This window comes from Carassius gibelio, chromosome A14, assembly GCF_023724105.1.
Source record: "Carassius gibelio isolate Cgi1373 ecotype wild population from Czech Republic chromosome A14, carGib1.2-hapl.c, whole genome shotgun sequence".
Lineage (NCBI taxonomy): Eukaryota > Metazoa > Chordata > Actinopteri > Cypriniformes > Cyprinidae > Carassius > Carassius gibelio.
In genome coordinates this window covers 22480533-22503046 of record NC_068384.1, presented here as the reverse complement: position 1 = coordinate 22503046, position 22514 = coordinate 22480533, and the positions used below count along the sequence as shown (strand labels likewise).

Sequence of the window (22514 nt, the reverse complement as noted above, 5' to 3'; positions counted from 1 at the left end):
GGTAATTTCATTGACTCACTCCTTGCATGATGTCACCTGAACATTCCTGTCCTGCCTGTGTCTCTTCCCATCCATGTCACCGCACTCAACGGCCAGGAACTGCCTCACGTCACACACTACACTGAACCCATCACTCTGCCCACTTATGGCAATAATTGTGAAACCATATCCTTTTTCCTCATGGACTCCCCTGTAGCTCCCATTGTTTTAGGTCACCCCTGGTTAATGAAACATAATCCACAAGTGGATTGGGGTTCCAACACAGTCACATTGTGGAGTGAAAGTTGTCATGAGTCTTGTCTGGTTTCTGCTTGTCCTGTTGTCCCTGTCTCTGTCTTTCAGAAGGAGAACATGGTATTGTCAAGCGTGCCCGCAGAGTATCTGGACCAGAAGGAGGTGTTAAGTAAGTCTCATGCTGCTTCTCTTCCTCCGCATCGTCCCTACGACTGTGCCATAGATTTAGTGCCAGGTAAGTCTCTGCCTAAAGGCAAATTATACTCTCTTTCTATTCCTGAGAGGGAGGCCATGGAGAAATACATTTCTGCTTCCTTAGCATCTGGGTTCATCCGCCCTTCCTCTTCTCCAGGGGGGGGGGGGGGGGGGGGGGGCTGGGGGGGGGTTATTTTCTGTGGGTAAGAAGGATGGTTCTCTGCGACCTTGTATTGATTACCGAGAGCTGAACAACATTACGATAAAGAACACTTTTCCATCACCACTCATGTCTTCAGCTTTCGAGAGGTTACATGGAGCAACCGTATTCACAAAATGGATTTACGTAATGCTTATCATTTGGTCCGCATCAGGAAGGGGGATGAATGGAAAACCACCTTTAATACCCCTAGAGGGCACTATGAATACTTGGTGATGCCGTTCGGGCTCTCCAACTCGCTAGGGGTGTTCCAAGAACTCGTTAATGATGTGTTGAGAGATATGGGAGATTTATATATGTTTACCTGGATGACAAACTGATTTTTTCATCATCTCTCCAGGAACACGTTCAACACGTCAGACGAGTGCTCCAGAGGTTACTTGAGAATGGGCTTTTTGTCAAGGCTGAGAAATGCGTATTCCATGCACAGTCTGTTCCCTTCCTAGGGTATATCGTCTCGTCCGAGGGAATACGTATGGACCCTGACAAAGTTAAGGCTGTGATAGATTGGCCATCTCCAGATTCCCGTAAGGCCCTACAGCGGTTTCTGGGGTTCGCCAATTTCTATCTGCGTTTTATTCGCAATTTCAGCCAACTAGCCTCACCTCTGACAGCCTTGACCTCTCCCAGTACTCCATTCAGGTGGTCGGAAGCAGCCGAGACTGCGTTCACTAACCTCAAAAGCCGCTTCATTTCGGCTCCCATCCTTGTGGCCCCTGATCCCACAAGGCAGTTCGTGGTGGAGGTCGACACATCAGAGGTGGGGGTAGGAGCAGTGTTGACCCAACGTGCTGTCTTGGACGATAAAGTACATCCTTAAACGTTTTTTTTTTACCATCGATTATCTCCTGCTGAACGCAATTATGACATTGGTAACAGAGAGTTGTTGGTCATCAAATTAGCTTTAGAGGAGTGGCGTCACTGGCTGGAAGGCTCAGGGGTACCTTCCATTGTTTGGACTGATCATAAGAATTTAGAATACATTAGAACTGCCAAAAGACTCAATTCCAGGCAGGCTCGGTGGGCACTTTTTTTCGGTCGCTTTGACCGTAGTGGACCGGTTCTCGAAGGCGGCACATTTCATTCCCTTGCCCAAATTACCGACAGCCAAGGAGACAGCTGTCACTGTCCTAGATCACATCTTTCGGCTTCATGGCCTCCCGGTACGTGGACGTGGTTTCTGACAGGGGATCTCGATTTATATCCAAATTTTGGAAAGAGTTTTGTAAATTGCTAGGAGCGTCAGTTAGCTTGTCTTCGGGTTATCATCCCCTGACAGTCTGAGCGAGCCAACCAAGATTTAGAGAGGACGTTGCGATGTTTGGTCTCCAAGAATCCTTCTTCCTGGAGTCAACAACTCTCTATGGTGGAGTACGCTCACAATTCGTTACCAGTGTCAGCCACGGGCCTTTCTCCATTTCAGTGCAGTTTAGGTTACCGGCCACCAGTTTTTCCCAGTCTGGAATCTGAAGTCGTGGTCCCCTCCGCTCACGCGTTTGTCCAGAGGTGGCACTGCACCTGGACCAGAGCCCGCAAGACTCTGCTCTGGATGAGGGAGCGCACTAAGGCCAAGGCCGATCGCTACCGGTCAAAGCCTCCCGTTTATGTCATGGGTCAAAAAGTGTGGCTTTCAACCAGTAACATTCCTCTGCATTCCGTATCTAACAAGTTAGCTCCCAAATTTATTGGCCCATTTACTATCACCAAAATCATTAGTTCGGTGACAGTCCGCCTCAAACTACCCCTAGCGTACAGGAGGATACACCTTGCCTTTCATGTGTCCAAAATTAAACCTGTGTTTTATGCACGTATTAATCCGCCTACTCCGGTTCCCCTGCCGCCGCGTCTCCTAGATGGGTAACCGACTTATTTTGTTAATCGTATTCTGGACTCGAGATGGAGGGGGTGAGGATTCCAGTACCTGGTGGACTGGGAAGGTTATGGTCCGGAGGAGAGGAGCTGGGTACCTGCTAGGGACATATTGGATCACTCCCTTATTGATGATTACAAATCAGCAGGTAGGCCCTTCTGGGAACTCCAGGAGGCATTCTTAGGGGGGGGGGGGGGGGGTTACTGTCACGGTTGCTAAACCGTGATCTCTGGGTTTTGCACTTTGTGGTGAAGTCTGTGTGTTTCGCGTCTGCACTGATTAGATTGTGGGCGTCTCCGTTAATTGTCATCAGCAGCTGCTGTCACTCATTACACTCTCCCTATATATTGGCTTGTCTCATGTCTTGTGTTTGTGAGAACGTTGTTTCATGTCTGGTAACTGTCTTATGCTTCTGTGTTGTTCTGCGTCGGATGTTCATGTCTTCCCCTGGAACCTCATCCACTCTTCGCACTTCCACAAGCATCACCACTTACCTTCCGCTCGATTCCCCGCAGTTCCTGTGCCATCCTCTCCTGCTGCCTACTTACCATCACCATCCGGATTACTCACCGTCTCCCCACCATCTTGGATTATCGTCTTTCCAGCATTGTTTTGTACTCTTGTTTGTTTGTTTTATTTTCATTAAATTGTTGAACTCGCACTTGTTTCCAGCTCCTCCTTCACTCAGTTGTCACACACACTACTGTTAGGCGGATTATGAATGTAATTTGGGCTCAGTTTTTAAAAGTCGTTTAGAGTGCGGTGTCTAAAGAATTTAAGACCAACTGTTGCCAGTCGTCCTCGATTTAATGCACCTGTTCCCAAATATGTAGGCTTGTTAGTTGAAATAAAAAGCACAAGCATTACATTGCTGAATAAAATCATTTTATACACATTATGTTTAACATATTTGAGGAAATATGAAGTGCCTTGAACAGGCCATATTTGTACACTTACTATAGGATTAAACTAAATTTAAAATACTGTAACAAGTAGTCTACTGAGGCGAGCATAGATGAACCCAAGTGCAGTTTATTTACAGGTGCAATCCAAACAATAAGCAAAGACTTAACTAGGTATGAACAGAAACAGACTGGACACCAACAGCAGCTACATACATTAATACACAACAGAGGACAATGGCAAAAACATGGCTACTTATAACAGACAATACAAGTCACATGACAAGAACAAACCAATGGAAACCAGACACATGACTAAAGCAAGCAAAGAGTAAACAGAACTGATAATCACATGACAAGACAATAAACCAATCAGACCATAAAACAAGGAACAAGAGGAACCAATAGCAAAACAACAAGAGGGCAGGGAAGCATGACACAAACAGCATAAATCAAACTACAAAATATAAGACATGAAAACAAGAACATGAACCAAAACAGACCTTACAAATACCATTTTAAATGACTTCTGTTTCACAATAAATAAAGCAGTGTTTAATTTTCATTCTAACTGCTGCTCAGTTTTTGTATGTGGGCAGGTTGTAGCTCTTGTATTGCAATGTTATGTGATATAAGTCATACTGATAAATGTTTTGTACTGCTATTGGTTGAGCAGATGTGTATTAGTGACCTGGCATCAAAGATTCTTTCTACACAGCTTCTAACTTTATAGTTTGAGTAGCGTGTTGTAATCTGCAGCAGTATTTAGGGATTGGGGCTCTTGTGAATGATTCTGACTTGTTTACTCAGGGGTGTAAAAAGTAATCAAAAATTATACTCAAGTGAAAGTACAAATACTCGGTGAAATTTCACTCAATTAAAAGTACAAGTATCTGGCCAAAAATATACTTGAGTAAAAGTGAAATAGTACAACTTAAAATCTTTAAAAGTACTCCAAATAAAGGAGATTCTTATTTCACCATGTAAACCATCTTCTTAATTCAAAGTGAAACACTGCAGAAAATTATGACAAGCGATTAGTCAGCAGATGAGACTGACAGCTGCACGTGAGTGTTTTGATAATACTTGTTTATAGATCTGCTGTTTGAGTGGTCAGCACTTAGACTGAGACTGAGACTATAAGCCGCAATATGGATACCATCACCAAGAAGCTCATGGCTGGATTTGGAGACCAGAGAACCAGGGCAGTAGAGAGAAATGGTGCAAATCAAAAGATCCGTCAGAGCTGAGTATGTATCTGACTTTGCTTTCATCTTTCTCTGCTGAAGTCCACACTGCCAAATCTACATACTTCCACAACAAGATCAACAGCACTCCAGAAACACATAATCTCTTCAAAACATTCAATTCTTTCCTCTGTCCCCTCCACCACCTCTCACCACTTCTATAACAGCTGATGATTTTATAGAAGTCTCCCTTAATGTTACATCTTTGAGCCAGGTTCTTCATGGACAAAACTAGAACAATCAGTAGTCAATTCTTAAACTAACTACACCCACTGCTAAAACTCCCATCTTCTCCTTCTGTCCCCAGACTGAGGCAGAAGTATCAAAACTTCTCTGCAGCCATCCTACAACATTCTCTCTAGCCCCAATCGCCTCGCACCTCCTCCAAGCAATCTCTCCTACACTTTTACAAGCAATCACAGAAATCATCAACACATCTCTCCTCAAGCCACCTTCCCCACTGCATTCAAGCAAGCTCAGGTGACCCCACTGCTCAAAAAACCTATATTAAACACTTCACTTATAGACAGTTATAGACCTGTCTCTCTCCTTCCATTCATAGCCAAAACCCTTAAAAGAATTGTTTCTCTCACAGAACAACAAACTGGATTCTAACCAGTCAGGTTTAAGGAGTGGCCATTCCATGGAGACTGCACCACTCTTAGTCATGGAAGCCCTGCGGATTGCAAAAGCTGAGTCCAAATCATCAATTTTTATTCTGCCAGATCTATCAGCTGCTTTTGATACTGTCAATCATCAGATCCTTCTGTCTGCCCTCCAATTACTGGGCATCACAGGGATTCAACTTCACTGGTTTGAATTCTATCTCACTGATGGTCTTTCAGGGTGGCTTGGGGAGGGGAGGTGTCCAAAGCACATCAACTTGTCACTGGGGTTTCTCAGCAGGGGTGTGCCGCTTCGAGTATTGGCACCGAACGTTTCACGGGCAAATTCCAAATGGAAGTGATTATACCTATACCCTTGGAGTGGGGTCTTTGGAGTGTGCATGTGTAGGTGTTAGGAATGCACTTGGCAAAAGTAGCGACAAACTCCTCATTTTCAGCTGGGATGTTCCTGTGACAACGCAGCAAGGTGTCCATCAGCAGATGTCCCTGTTTTATTGTCATAAATTATTTTTATAATTTTTGCATAACTATTATGTTACACCTGGCTCAAAGATGTTACATTAAGGGAGACTAATTTAGGGGGAATAACTACAAATATAAAATTTATTACAGCAAAATACAACCAAAAACAGCCACAAAAGTAAGTAGGCATATAAGTAATATCAATCAGTATGAAATACAGGTGAATGGATGCACAAAGTGAAGTGTGGTCAGCGCTAGTGAATGGATGCGAAACATAATATAAGGCCAGATAATTGGAGCACGGCTCTGGCAGACTGCTCAACCAACAGAAGAGCAGCTGACCCGACAAATTCTCGCACCAGGTTTAAATAACAGTCATAATGACTAGAGCCCGACCGATATATCGGCCTAAAAATGATTTAGTTCATACACTGTAAATAAAAACGGTGTGGTAGTTCTAGCTAACAGTCCTATCATTATCACTTCTAAATATTCTATAACATCACTTACAGCCGCTAATGCATTGTTATATTAGATTAGCCACAAAGCTAATACCATGTTTATCAGTGGAAGAGTATGAACGTTAATAAGAGGTCAAACTATAACATTAGCGTTTAACTTATTCTAAATATAATATAACTTATTCTATATGTACATACCCACATAATGACTGAGTAACTGTGGCAGGGGGGAGCGTGTAATCAGTCAATGACTAGAAGTTATGTACAGCGTGCCTCGAAAAAACAACAACTGTTATGTTATTCTAACGCTAATATAGCTTCCTTTTTAGCAGGCCCCTTAAATGCTTGCTATTAACTTGTTTGAATGTGGTTCTTCTCAAAATTGACAGCGGTGTGTTCATGACACTAACTTCGAATTGATTCCGTAATCTTCCGGTAACAGTAGGCTAACTTTACGTTCACCAGCGCATGACAATGTTTTGATTCAGACTGCACAAAGAGAAGAGAAGATATACGGGCCCGTTGTGAATGATGTCTGTGAGAGCAAATATAGTGGAGTTACAGTAACTACAGTAGGTGCGTCCTAAATTATTAAACCAGAGTGGACATTCTTTTTTACAGATTGTTTCAAAGCAGCTTTACAGACATAACAGGAAAATGTTGTAATAATATTGTTAAATATAAGTAGGTAATAGGTAATACCTATTACTTGATTAAAAAAAAAAAAAAAAAAAATATATATATATATATATATATATATATATATATATATAAAAAAAAAATATATATATATATATATATATATATATATATATATATATATATATATATATATATATATATATTTCAAATGTTTGCCTATGTAGGAGATCCCTGTTTATTATTATTATAATTCTAATGATGACACGAGTAATGATACATGGTGATTTTATTAATACACATGCTTATTCTTTCTCTGTCTCTCTTTCTGCCCTACAGATGGCTGAAAAAGGTGAATCCTGTAGCAGCAAAGTGTGGGACTACTTCTGCAAATACTTTACCTTTAGTATTATAATTTATTTACAGTACACACACAGACTGTTAAAACCAGCTTCAACTGGAAGAAAGTAAAAGTGTTAAATGTTTAAAATCAGACTGTTTTTTGATCATTAAAATGATATACTTTTGATGTGCAATTGTTTAGACATTGAGACCGTAATCTAAGGCTTTTTTTTTACATAAATCCCTACTGGAAAATGGTTTATACAGCTCACATGCGTAGAACAGGCAGATATTTTGCTATTGAATGTTGTGTAAGTGCAGTTTATAGGAAATGGGTCTAATATCCAGTTTATTTTCAAAATCAAAATATCGGCTTGTAAATTGGCTCTTTTCGAGTTATTATCGGCATCGGCATTGGCCCCCAAAAATCCATATCGTTCAGGCTCTAATAATGACAATCAGGAGCGCTCCAGTCACAGTCCAATCACAGAACCTGCCAAAGAGAAAGAAACCAAATCACCCAAATCAACACAATTCAATCCTAATACACCCCCTTAAAATAATCCCAAATCAAAACTAAAATAAAAATGACAAAACACCATCTCACTCAACCACAGGGGCACATGACAGTGTCCGTGAATACATTCTCAGCTCCTTTAATATGTTTAACCGACAAGTTAAGGCTGTAAGAAATGTACCAATCTCATTAAGTGTTGAGTAAGTGATCAAGACTCTGTAATGTGTGAAGGAATGTCAAAGGATTATGTGTTCTAATGTGATGTTAGAATAAATATATGCTGGCTCCTTTAAAGGTGCCATCTGTCATGTCTGGCAAAAAAAAATCAAGTCATACTCCACATTCCATACCAGACGGGGGCAGTATGCCTCAATAAAGTGAATTGGTCTACTCTAGAGTAACAAAGGAGAAATGGCATAGTCTCTATGCTCCTCCCCTACCTTCACAACAACCCTACAGCCATAGCCGAAGCCTAAAAGAGGACGTTTTGCCTCCATAGGAACGTTGGGTGAAGTCAAGTGATTTTGAAACATGACATCTTCAAGCTACTCCCCTTCACCTTTACCAGTGAATATGTTCATATTCGTTTTGTTCATATTACATTTTGAGTTGTATATACACATTATTTGAATTAAATTAATTTGACAGACAGCATTCTGTCAACATCATTGGTAAACATCAGACATCAGCTGATGTTGACCAAGCTAGCGCCAACCAACGTAACCAGAGCTGTCAACTCTCAAGCATTCACCGTGAGACACACACAATTGACTCTTTTCACACGCTTTCACGCCACACATCAATTTTCTCACGCCCAGAAAAACCACAAAGCAAAGAGGACACGGAGACCAACAGACTAGACAGAGCAGGTTAGTTATGATATAAAAAAATGGGTAACTTATAGCTAGCTAATTATCAAACGCAGCTACGGTTAGCCATCTTTAACAATAGCACGTTTATCGAACAGCTTTTAATACATTTCTATGTTATAACTTCCCGAAAAAAAAATACACAAACATTTAAAACAAACTCCTAGCGAAATACTAACAGCATCTAACTTACCAATCCAAAAGAAATGTTGCAAGTTCGGAGACGAACCTCATTTCTTTCATTTGATTTGTGTTTCCGAGTGCGGTTGTTTCCCTGTAGCGGGTGGTGGTCTCTTGCCAAGGGCTTGAGCCATCCTTCCTCTCTCTTCCCTGAACTGAAATGAAGTAGTGTGCTGTACTTTCCACACGATTGACATCAAGTTCAGGTACGCCCACAAGCCGTGCAAGTTATTCGTGTATTGCAGGTTGGCTGGTGGTTATGTTGCCCGCATAACGCCGCCCATGGCCGAAACTGGTATTACAACACCTGTCGGGCCGGGGCAAGTAATGCTAATGCTAATTAAGGTTGATATCTCTGCAGCACTATAACTTGACATTTTTTAAATGACATCGCCCTTATTTCTTCTCATTCTTTTGATGCGTGTAGGTAATTTTTTGGATATTTTTACCTCAATTTTTGCATATGGCACCTTTAAGAGCAGCTGCAGCTTGACGATGTCACCAATGTTAGACCAGCCAGGCATCTGGCATATTCTTATTGAATGTTCTGCATATGAAAGAGAGCGATTTCAATTAATTCAAAAATTAGGATGGCTGGGAGTTTATCATATTTTTTTTAAATACATTGTTAGGAAACGGTTCAAGGCAATCAGCAGTGCATGAAATTTTGTTTAAATACCTGAAACACAGGAACACTATGTAGAATTTATGCATTTAATTATTTTTTTATTGAATTATTTTTTATTATTATATTTTTTTTGGGGGGGTGGGGGGGGGGGTGTCTATCTTCTAAATCTATGCGCCCTCCACACAGCAGATCAGCAGGTGGCGGTAATGCACCTTTACGCTGGTTTGCCAAAACCGCCATAAAACACTAGAAGATGAAGAAGCCAGTCATCTGTTCTTGACTATGGATGTATAGCTTACATGTCAGCAGCAGAATCAAACCTCAAGGAATTGGATGTATTGCAAGCTCAAGCCCTGAGAGTCTGTAGTGGGGCATTCAAATAATCTCAGGTATCATCACTGCAGGTGGAAATTGGAGAAATGCCATTAAGGATCAGAAGAGTAAAATTAATGATGGCATACTGGGTCAATCTCCAAGGACATAATGAAAAACATCCTGTCAAAAGCATATTAAAAGAATGCTGGGAACACAATGAAACTAATTTTACAAAGCTTTGGGTGGATAGGCGATGCTAAAGCAAGAAATATAGGATTAAATCAATTACAGCACAGTAAGTATCCATTTCCACAATCCCTCCCTGGTTATTTCCCTTGCCAAATGTTGACCTTAGTATAGAGCAGGAACTGAAAAACAATTATAATCAAATTCCGATATGGTATATAGTCCAGAAGTATTTTGAGAAACATTTCTCACAGTCAATGGTTTTATTTACAGATGGATCTAAAGATCCTGACACTGGATATGCTGGTGCAGCCGTATACATTCCAAGGGGTGAATTTTATATTAAGAAAAGAGTAACCAACCATTTATCAGTATATGCTACAGAGCAATATTATTGGCCCTACACTGGATAGAAGAGAAGGAAGTAAATAACACTGTCATTGCATCTGATAGTCTTGCAGCACTTGAAAGTATAAAATCTGTCCGGTCATTAGTTAGGATGGATATTATTAATGAAATATTCTGCAGGATGTATGAAATGAAAGTTAAGGGTATTTCTACACAATTCATTTGGGTTCCTTCCTGCTCATGTTGGAGTGGAGGGAAATGAGAAGGTGGATATGCTGGCTAAACAAACTAAGAATAAAGCAAATAGATCTACATATTCCTTTAAGTAAAGCAGAAGCCTTATTCAGTTAATGAAGAAATTGAAACACCATGACTTTTCTTTGTCAGGTTTATTGGGGAAATCAGCTAACAAGATATATGATGACATTGTTAAGTTTATAAGAGAATGTGAATTAAGTAAAATAATATAGAAAATGTTCCTTGAAACAAAATTATATATATATATATTATATATATATATATATAATATTTGTTTTTGTTTTTTAAATATGTATTTGTTTTTTGGCCTCTTTCCCCAGCATAGATTATGCCTAAATCTTGATCCACACTCCAGTCCAGTCGGTGGCGGTAATGCACCTATAAGCTGGTTTGCCAACCGCCAATAAAACACCAAAGAAGAAAAAGTAGACCAGCCAGTCTGTTGCATGGTGCTTTTCTTTACTCTGGCTGCATCCAAAGCCACCTGCTACATTTTTTTGTCTTCCGGGAGTCATCGTTGGTATGTAGATTTATGTTAAGATATCATTTAACAATATTTGATTGTATTTTGTATTTAGTACAAGATTAAATTTGAATCTTCGTTCTGGTATGTGTATTGTACATTTACCATGTGTGAACTACCATGTACACAATTTTTTCAATATTGCAAGTAATTATTAAATTCAAATTATTATTCATAGTTAATCCTTTGATTCAATTTGAGTGATCAGTATGTAGTTGAGACATTGGTTTATTTCACATTAATGTAAGCATTGTAATTTCATGTGCCTGTTGTACATTGGCAATGTATGCTAAATTCCATCTATGTATATTTAAATGTATACATTTAATTCTCCTGTTCTCTTTTTAGTTTTACCCTACTCCCTTTATCCATTAAACAGTGTAAATGGTTTATTTGCTTCAGCGTGGTGATTGGCAGAGGAGTTATCTGCCTGTCAACATTTGCAAGGAGCATTAGGGTGGCAGAATAGATTATGATCCAAATAGATGAAAACTGGGGACCCTCCTCCCACATACACAACATAATGTTGGAGTTCCCATTTCTGTGCCAGCATTTCCTTCTCAAAAACAAAATTGTTCAATTTATAAGAATTAAAAACTAACTATGGTGGATGACTAACACCACCAAAATGAGTCTGGAGATGGACCGCTCCTGTCCCACTTGACTTGCGTCAACCTTAATCTCAAACGGAAGACCACTGTGAGGTGCAGCTAATACAGTAGCAACAGTCAACAGCAACTTAACATTCTCAAATCTCTTTTGACAATGGGGGGGGGGGTCCACTCACATTTAGCGGACCAATAAAAAAGTAACTTGCCATCCCAATAAACAATAAGCTCTTTTTTAGTACAAGGTGTAGCAAAATTCTCTATTGCGCTTACCTTGGCTCGCACACCATACCTTGTCCCACCTCTTTCCCCAAATAAGCCTCCAGTAAACACCAAAATAATTCTTGTACCCATGTCACATGCTAATCCCAGCCATCGCTGTAAATGATAACATCGTCCAAATAAACTGCGAAGCCTTCTAATCCAGAGACTACACATTTCATTAATCTTTGAAATGTCACTGGAGTGTTGTGTAACCCAAAGCTCATGACAGAATAAAAGTACAGCCCGAAGAAGTTATAAGAGCCATAATTTCCTGTGCTTGAGGTGTCAAAGGCACCTGCCAGTACACTTTAAGCAAATCGAATTTACTGACACATCTTGCCAAGCCTACTTGATTGATGTAATCCCCCATCCTTGGGAGTGGAAATGCATAAAGTTTGGTGATTTTATTAAAGGTCCCATTCTTCATGATCCCATGTTTCAAACTTTAGTTAGTGTGTAATGTTGTTGTTGTTAGAGTATAAATAATATCAGTAAAATTCTAAAGCTCAAAGTTCCATGCCAAGCAAGATATTTTATTTAACAGAATTTGCCTACAACGAATGACTAGTTTGGACTACATCCCTCTACTTCCTGCAGTTATGATATCTTTAAACCCGTTTTTTGACTTACCTTCGCCCACAGGAATACACACAAAAAAAAAAATGAGGCGTTGTTGCGCTCCGACGGAGAAGGAGGAAGAGTTGCGTTTGAAGAGTGCGTTTGTCGCCATGTCGTCGAAACGCTATTATTTTCATCTCGGAGTCCCATCACCTTTGTTTGGGTTTCCCAGGGATGCTGTACTTAGACATCAATGGTTACAATTTATGTTTAACTCGGTTCCTAAAAATTATAATCCACATGTAAAACTATGTGCAGCACATTTCGCTGAGGACAGCTTCCTCAATCTCAATCAGTTTAATGTCGGATTCACACAAAGATTATTCTTGAAGATGGAGCAGTTCCCTCTTTGTCTGGAGAAGGCGTTGTTTATGGACCACTGGTAAGTGTATTTTATTATTTAAGTTGTTGCGTTTAACAGTTTCTGTAATTTATTACACAAAGGGCAACGCTGTTTAGCTTTGTTCATTCATTTTCATTTTCATTTTATTGTCTACAATGTGGAAATTTGCCTTCAGTCTCATAAAAACAACAATCAAACCAACAAGAACAACAAAACTAACACACAGACATCTTCAGGGCAAAATGCAGTACAGTTATACTGTTGTTCAGTGTCGGAATTGCATTAGGAATAAAATAATTTTAAAAAATATTACGATTTGCCCTAGGTACTTTATAACGTCTGGCAGAGGGAAGGAGTTCAAACTCCCTGTTGAGTGGATGAGTGGGATCGTTTGCTATTTTAAAAGCTTTTTTCCTGATAACTTCCTCGTACGTGGAATTAATTGTTTCTGACTTGTCCCTATGATTTTTGAAGCGAGGTTTACTATTCTCTCCAGCTTACTTTTAGTAAGTTGAGCTTGCGCAGTAGATGGAGACCTTGGTTACAGGTTTTAAAAATGTAGTCTGTGTTTTAACCGAAATTTAGATTAGAATCAATATATGTACCGAGGTATTTGAACTTTTCTACTACCTCTACAATTTGTCCCCAAATTATAAGGGGCTGCACAGGGTCCTTTTCATAAAAGACAAGTTCCTTTGTTTTTGTTACATTTATCTCTAAGGAACTTTCATTGCACCATTTCTGGAGAGATGACACATGTGCTCTATATACTTCATCTCCAACTATGTCCCCCCTCTTTAATAAAGCAACCAGGGCCATATTATCTGCATAATTGAACAAACGAAAATTTTCCAGATCTAATTGGAATCCGTTTGTATAAATGGAGAAGAGTAATGGGGATAGAATAGTCCCTTGCGGGGCACCAGTATTAAGCACAAGGATGTCAGACCGAGTAACTAGATGGTAGGGCTGTGCAAAAAATCAAATCTGATTTTCATGCGCATCTCGTCAGTAAAGGCGTTCATGTGATTAGAAGTACATCTCCAGCACGTGCATTCAGATCAGGATTGCCAGGTTTTTAAAGCAAATCCTGCCAACTTGCTTCTCAAAACTAGTCCAAAACTAGCCCAATTACATTTACAGGAGGGCAGCGTGCGCTCAGCTGCTGTCGAATTACAACACAGGAACCGATGGCCCAATTCTCAACTCGTTACGTATTTCTAAAGGAGGGACTTTATAGAACAAGGAAGTCATCAGCCCGTTTTTATGACAGTGAAAACAGTGGTATACAGATAGGTGAATTGTGTGAAAAATACTGTGTTTTTTTTTACACGCTAAACATGAACACATGTTATATTGCACACTGTAAACACAATCAAAGCTTAGAAAAACCACTATAGTCCATACAAAACCTGAACGTTTCATCCAGTTTTCTAACTAGCAAATGCGGTGAAGCCCAACTTGAACAATACAGTTTTGAAATGTTATTTTTCAGCATGTACTGAATCTCGGACTCCAACTTTGAATGTTTTTCAAAAGGGACGCGATAAAAGCGCTGGCGTATACAGTAGGTGAAGCATCCCCCACATCCAAGTCATGCTCTATTAAAGTAGTTTGTGTTGGAATTTCTTCAAACAATGATGGAAACTCTTGTATCAACTATGACAGCTCGACTCGGATAAATAGGACAACAAATGCTCCAAATCTTTCAGAGTCCAGGTTGCATTACAACATCATCTATAAACTTAACCCCTTCATTCTCTCCCACTGAAGATTGAAACTGCCCTTCAGTCCGGTGTGCAGTTCAATATTAAACAATAAGATTCCATGTACGATGTTGCGTTTTCATTGGTCAGTCGTTGAAGCCTATTTCTGATTGGTTGTTGCCGTTTTGACAGCGTTTATGCCAAGAGCAAAGAGAAAGAAATCAAAGAGAAGAGTACTTGGCCATGCGCAAACACACGGGACACAGCACATACACGCTTACTTTAAGTGAAGAGGAGAGATTCGGGATTGCACTGAACACGTTTTAAGTGCAGGCATACTCTCTGAGCAAGCCCAGAAAACATTCTTACAAGAGCAACGTGTATCTGAGCAGAGACATTCGCGCTCTGCACATTGTATTCTGCGCGTGAGCAGAGAGATTTGCGCTCGGGCATATTTTATTCCGCACACGAGCAGAGAGATTCACGCTCACTCATTATATTAATGTACTGTTGCGCTAAAATTATGCGCTCTCAACATTTGACAGGGAAATAAAGCCATGGACCACGAGTTTCTTGAGAGAGTGAGTATTACTATTATACCATGAGACAGTACATTTTCTCGAACCTTTTTCAATTTGACGGGGGCAACAGCTTCTAATGTATTAGAGAAAATAGTGCTCATGTTGCCAGTCATTTAATCTAGCTTATGAGTATTTTTTTGGTACAAATAGCAGTTGAGATAGATCAGGCAGGTTATTTGCAAATCTGTCGTAGGTGCCTGGAACAATAGTTCTGCCCAGACGGTAACGCTGAGACATATACATTTTGCTGAGGACAGCTTCCCGGGGACGCTGTACTTAGAGATCAATGGTTACAATTTATGTTTAACTCGGTTCCCAAAAATTATAATCCACATGTAAAACTATGTGCAGCACATTTTGCTGAGGACAGCTTCCTCAATCTCAATCAGTTTAATGCTGGATTCGCACAAAGATTATTCTTGAAAGATGGAGCAGTTCCCTCTTTGTCTGGAGAAGGCGTTGTTTATGGACCACAACCGATGTTTTTTATTATTCAAACCAACACAACTCAATCCTTACAGTTGCATATAAACATTAAATTATGCTATATAATATATAAAAGTAATATATAATCTTTTGATTGACACGTGCTGCGTTTTCAAGGGAATATCCCAGCTGAAGATAATGAGGAATTTATGTCACTTCTGTGCATCCCAAACAACTACATAATGGCTAGTGTTGCCAAGAATTGGGATACTTTTACACTGTTGCTGCGGGTTGTTTTTCATGTGTACAGCGACCCCAATGACGTGATATGTAGCAACTAATATGCAAATTTTACCAGGGAAACCCAAACCAAAAACGTGTATTTTACCCCACCAATTTTTATTGGGGATTACATTCGAAACGCGATTGAGCTAGTTTTGAGAAGCAATTGGACGGGTTTTGTTGTGAAAACCTGTCAACACTGATAAGGACATGCATGTGCCCTGCTCACTCCAAAGTCCTCACTTTGATAGGGATGACACTTCAATTTCTTTATATTTGCCAGTAAACCGTTTGTTACCAATACTCGTACATTCCTCATGGATCAGTTCTTGGACCCCTCCTCTTCTCCACATAAACTACATCACTGGGTCCCATCATACAGGCACATTGATTCTCCTACCATTGCTATGCTGATGACACACAGCTCTATCTTTCATTTCAACCAGATGATCCAATGGTAGCTGCACAGATCTCAGGCTGCCTGGCAGACATCTCAGCATGGATGAAAAAATATCACCTACAACTCAACCTGGAAAAGACTGAGCTTCTTATCTTTCCTGCCACTCCAACTCTACACTAAGATTTCTCTATCCAGCTAGGTTCTTCTACGATTTCCCAATCAACTTCGGTCATAAATCTTGGTGTAACCTTTGATGACCAGCTCATCTTCAAAGACCACATTGCAAAGACTGCTCGATCTTGCAGTTTTGCATTGCATAGCTTCAGAAAAATCAGGCCATTTCTAATGGAGCATGCTGCAAAACTTCTTGTCCAGGCCCTTGTCGTTTCCAGGCTGGACTACTCCAATGCTCTTCTGGCTGGACTTCCGTCAAGCACAATCAAACCTCTACAAATGATTCCGAATGCAGCGGCACGACTGGTCTTCAATGAACCCAAAAAAGCCCATGTTACACATCTCTTTATACCTTTGCACTGGCTACAGATTGTGGCTCGCATCAAGTTTAAGACATTGACACTTGCATACAGAACAGCCACAGGCTCAGCACCCAGCTTCTTCTACTCACTATTACAAATCTACATCCCCTCCAGAAGTCAAAATATCAGTTAATTAATATTATTAAATTCAGGGGTCCATTATATTAATGCACATCTGATATTTTGATAACTCTTTTTTACGTTCACTTAAGACGTAACCGACTGTTTTACGTCAATGCTCATAGATTTAGGAGGCTGAGACGACAGATAGGAGACTGAAGTCCACCTAAAAAAAGAGTCTAGAACCGCTCCTGCATCAACATAATCATTCACATCTTCATTAGATCAGTGACACAGCACTACATCTGACTGCAACCTTTTCACGGCCCTCAAATCTTTTCTGTGAGATCCAGTCTGGAGCTCAAATTAATGTTGACTGTTTTTATACTGTTATGAGTTGTGTTTCTTACTAGTGAAGAGCCTCCTGTATCAGGACTGTCTTTCTGCAGCATGGTGAAACCAAGAAACACTTTTCCCAGAAGGCCTTCGGTGTTGCTCTGAAACCAGTGTATCCATTCATTTATATGTGCATGAGTGCTGGGCCAGAAACGCTGGACATTGTGACCTGCACTGACCATCCAGAGATGCTCTCAAAGACTACAAATACATCTTTTATTCTCTTTATTTGGCCAGTAAGAAATCTACATAAGTCAACTTAAGTGATTGGCTACTGAAGGCTTCTCATTTCAGCTCTCTGTCTCTCGTTCTCACAAACAGCTCTGTTGTGTCTGCTTCCACAAACAGTACATCACACTATGTTTACACAGAATAAAGTCAGTCATGCATGATGTCAGGATCAACAGTTGAGAGTAAACGATGACAGAAGTTTCATTTTTGAGTGATTTGCACATGTTCACCACTAGATGTCAGTAAAGCTGCACTCCGTGTTTGAACCCTTCACTGTGTGTTTTAATTCAGTGCATTGGGCCACTAGATTCAAGATTTTAGGAAAGAGTGTAATGAATGAAAATGTACTAAACATAAAAGAAACAAATGATTTTTCAGTTTTTTTTTCTTTTAGGTTTTTATTTATTGTCAGTGCTTCTTCAGGCCTGGACATCACAATATAAAGATGGCATGACATTTGCAGGTTTTCCATGACTGTAGCAATGCTGGAAATATCTGGGCATATCGTGTATGAAGTTAAGTGACTTGATATTAACTGCAGCTACTGAATATAATGCTAAGATCCTCAGAAGGAAAAGCATATATCACCAGAAGAAAGGAAAGCGTGTGTGAGTGAAGGAGGTTGGTTTGATGCTCCGTCTCTTGATGAGTCAAACCCTCTCTGGATGATCAGGACGTGTCTGTTTCTGCTCAGTGTTTGGATCCAGAAGCACAGGAGCTGATGAGACACAGGCAACAGCTGCTTTCATCACATTTGTCCTGTTGAGCAAACACACACATCTGTCAATCTGTCAGTCATTTCTTTTAAGATTTTGACATTTGTATTAAAAAGCACTGTTTACCTGCTAGTGTTCATGTTTAAAGAACAAGCTTGTGAAAGAGCAAAGAAAAACAAAAGCACAATTTAGTTACAATTTGACACTATATGTATATATTCTTTTTATCTGTGAAATAAGCTAACATGAAGTCAAAATCTGTTCAGTGTTGTGTTGTGTGTTGAGGTTTTTAATGTCAAACAGGTAGATGTTGTGAAGCAGTATTCTTCAATTACCTTTGCTTTGTTTTGTTTTGTTTTGTTTTTGCTGCACAGACCAAGCTTGGGAAAAGTCTATTCCTGTTCCAGAAGAAAGTCAACAGTTATGTTGTTTCTGCAACATTTGGGATGATCACATCCTGAGCAAATGAAGACCAACTGCAGAAGAAAGGACCTGGGACACTCATCCCAGGCTTCATTAACACACAGACCACAGCTGTATGACAGGAGCAACTTTATTTACAGTAAGGGTTGTAAACTGTAAGTGATTAAAAGGGTTCAGTTCAGGATGCTCTGGGTTTATTCCAGCTCCGCTGAACCCAAGGTACAACATGTAGACTTTGTCCATTGGAACTAATACAATTCCCACTATAACCAGTCAAACAATTACAAATTATGTGATGGCTTCAATTGTTTTATTTTCAGCTGGGTATGAAGAGTTAGTTTAACTAGCAAAGTAGCAAATGCTTACTGTTAAAAAAAATTCTCAGTGCTTTACCTTCTCGGTGAGTGTCTTGTTTCTCTGGCTGAATTAGTTTTGTGGATCTTCACTGTTTAGAGTTGCTGTGAATAAGAAACGCGTTTTCTCGGGAGGATGTTCATCTTTTTGGATTAGTCGATATATTTGACGAACCTCGCTAATGTTGAGATGATTAGAGCTACCTCGTGTGCACGAAGCAGTTCATTAAATCCAGAAAGATCTGATGAATCTCTGCTGTTGGTCAGTCTCACGGCAGTTAATCTATTGATTCATGTTCATGGACACGAATCTCCTGTTTTCCTGTCACTCAGCTCGACTTCTGATGCATCTCTCGTTCCTGCAGCACGCTTTTCTTTCTGCCATCGGGAGCACACTGCACAGCCGTATTATTTTATTTATTATTAATTTGTTAATAATATTTATTTATTATTATTATTACTGTTATTTAATTACAGCACTACATTACTCAACGTGTTATCAGGACATTTAGTCTTTTTTCTTTTTTCTTTATGTTCTGTAGGCTACTCACTATCGTAAACCATCGTTAGTGGTTCCTCGCAGTCAAAATATAGTACATATATAATTAGCCAGTTCGCTTCTAAATGTTGACGTATTTCAGAGAAATACCGTTTTTCCATCGGTTTTGTGGATCACTACAATACCCATAAGCCTTATCGATCGTTACCATGGTGAAGACGGAGCTAAGAGTCGCGACATGCTTTGATCTCGCCGCCACGCGGTCACGTGGTTCATGGAGCTCTCAAGAACAGTAAAAAAAAAAACATTTTACTCGGTGATGAAGAGAGCATTGATAATGTTCTTATACTCTTTGGCGGTAAAATGTGACCAAACACCTTAAGTCTAACTTTTAATAAATGAAATATACTAATACTATAATTTAGTTCAGTTTAATTGATAAAGTATTTTGAGGAAATTTTATTAAATATTATGTGCAATAATCATGAAAAATGATTGACCATTTAAAATATAAAATGTTATAATTATTTGTATTACAATAACTGTGATATTTAGGGTTAAAATAGTGAAAAAGTTTTTAAATTCCAGTGCAATGAGGCAAATTAGAGGCCTTTGGTGGCTGGAAAAATAATATTCATGTGTAATACCAGGGTTTAAACACTAGATGCCCGTTTAGGCTGTAATATATATAATTATTACATATAATACATATGTGTGTGTGTTTGTGTATTTGTGTGTATGGTGTGTACTGTTTACATGTAGATAGCTAAAGTCTAGTTGCTCAAAATAGTTTTTGCCGGTCATATTTGCTTACTTTTATTTTTAGGTTTTGCATTTAAATGCATATTTAGACATCAAACACTACATTTTTATGAGCATAGTGTTTTTTATGTTACATTTATAAAGGCTAATTTGTCATTTCCCAGTTATATTTTCAGAGATTCACATAAGCATACTTGATACAACACAAGTAAATATTAATAAAGCCAAGCAAATTGTGAATTTAACCCAATAAAGAAGTTTAAAATAATGTTTAAAGACACAAGGCAACCAAATGCATTCAGCGAAACTCTTAATTATATTCCGTGAATGGGCAGTCTTCCCTGAAACTCATTCAACCTCCGACAGGGAGGGAAAGATTGCAGAAAGACTTAAAACTAAAAAATATGACAATCTGGTTATGGTCGCTATTAAGATGTTTCTCACATTATCTAACTGCAATTATAGTATAACTGTCTGTTATTTAATGATAAATATTAACTATAACAGGCTTCATAAAATACCACTAATCCTACTGGCCAAGAGGTCAACTCATACATACAAATTCAATAATTTAGCATTAAAGAGCTTCAATTTTAACCAGTCTTCCTGCTTTGGGACAAATGTAATAAAAAAAAATAAACTACTAACAGATATTCTGCAGTGAAGGTTTTATTATTAGTTTTTTTTAAAATGGAGATTGAAAATAAAAATAACATTTTTTTTATTTTTTATCTGCGACTCATACACACACTGTCTTTCGAAACACACACACACACACACACACTCAATCCAATGCTTTCCATTGGCTTTGTATTGCAGGAAGATTCCTCCTTGTCATTTCTGAAATGTAACACAAACCAGAGCAATGTCTTAAAGCTGCTGTGTGATAAGGTGTATAAGTTGACCCCCCCCCCAAAAAACAAGCGTTTAGGACACAAATAGTGGTATTTCACATTGGGTCATTCAGTTTGATCATTTGACAAACAGAAGGAAGGTCAGGAAAAGCGACACTGACACAAACCAATAAAATGTAGTTTCCCAAATCTCCTCCTCTCAGATTCACATAGCGCTGAAATAATCCTTTGATATGGTTCAAATTAATGAAAGGTCTTGTCACCGATTACGTTTCCCTCCAGTGGGCGCCGTTAGAGAGTATGTCACATTGTGCTCTACTTTTGTGTCCTAAACTCTCGTTTTTTTGGTTAGACACCTTATAAAACCCTAGTTCTGGGTGTGAATTTAGCACTGTGCGAAGCGTTTTTAGACCTGGGACAGTCTTCAATGTTAAAGGCATAATTCACCCAAAAATGAAAATTAGCCCATGATTAACTCACCCTCAGGGCATCTTAGGCATATCTGGCATTCTTCTTTCAGACGAATCCAATCAAAGTATATTTAAAAATTGTCATTAATGGCAGTGAATGGTGCCCCTGTTTTTGAAGCTCAAAAACATCCATCCATCATAAAACTGCACACGGCTCCGGGGTGTTAATAAATGCCTTCTGAAGTGAAACAATTCATTAGTGTACGAAAAATATTGATTCAAAAAATTATACACTGTAATCTCCAGTTTGGAAGAGCCAGGACAATTTTTAAATATAACTGTGAGTTATACTGTAATCCTATAACAAGGATTCGATAAGAACTACTAACACGCATGAAAATTGTAAAAAAAAAAAAAAAAAAACTACAAACACAGAGGATACGCAAGACTGACAGACAGGTATAGAAAGGGGTTTGAGTGATAAACAATATCTAACCTGTTAAAATGTTTAAAAAAAATAATAAATGAAAAAAATATGTTATCTGCATTAAATTTAATCTGCAGCAACACTGTGAACTTTATAATTATATTTTTTTTAATGATAACTTTTAAATACATCATTATGCAAATATATGAGTTTTCTGCATGATAGAATAGTGACTGGCAGATCAACGTGCTTGCCTCTTCATTTCTCTACAATATGAAATTTTATTTCAACTAAATATTGATAATGACACGATGATTGACAGTGCAGTTTAAAAGGTGACAGGATGGCCCTTGCAACTTTAATTAACAGAGCGTCTGTTAAAGACGCAGTTAAGACGAAGTAGTATGTCCCAAAGCTTGCCTACATACTCAAGTACTTTTTCTTTACAAAAGAATACACACTTTTAGGGCATAGCATCAGTAGGCGAACTGTGTAACCAAACAGTGTTTGGTGACTTCCATATAATTTTTTCCCCCATCGTGGGTGAACTAGCCCTTTAATCCCAGTGTTTGGGAGGGTGTTTAAAAGGATTGGGGA

General features: G+C 39.1%; 1 protein-coding gene across 1 annotated transcript in view; it reads right to left on the bottom strand.

Moving 5' to 3' along the window:
* LOC128026879 (uncharacterized) overlaps positions 1-19226 on the bottom strand; it is a 120648-nt gene extending 101422 nt beyond the window's left edge. Inside the window, exon 1 of the mRNA XM_052614138.1 lies at positions 19006-19226. The gene's annotated coding sequence lies outside the window, so the exon portion shown is untranslated. The remainder of the gene's footprint in view (positions 1-19005) is intronic.
* Between the last annotated feature and the right edge of the window lie 3288 nt (positions 19227-22514).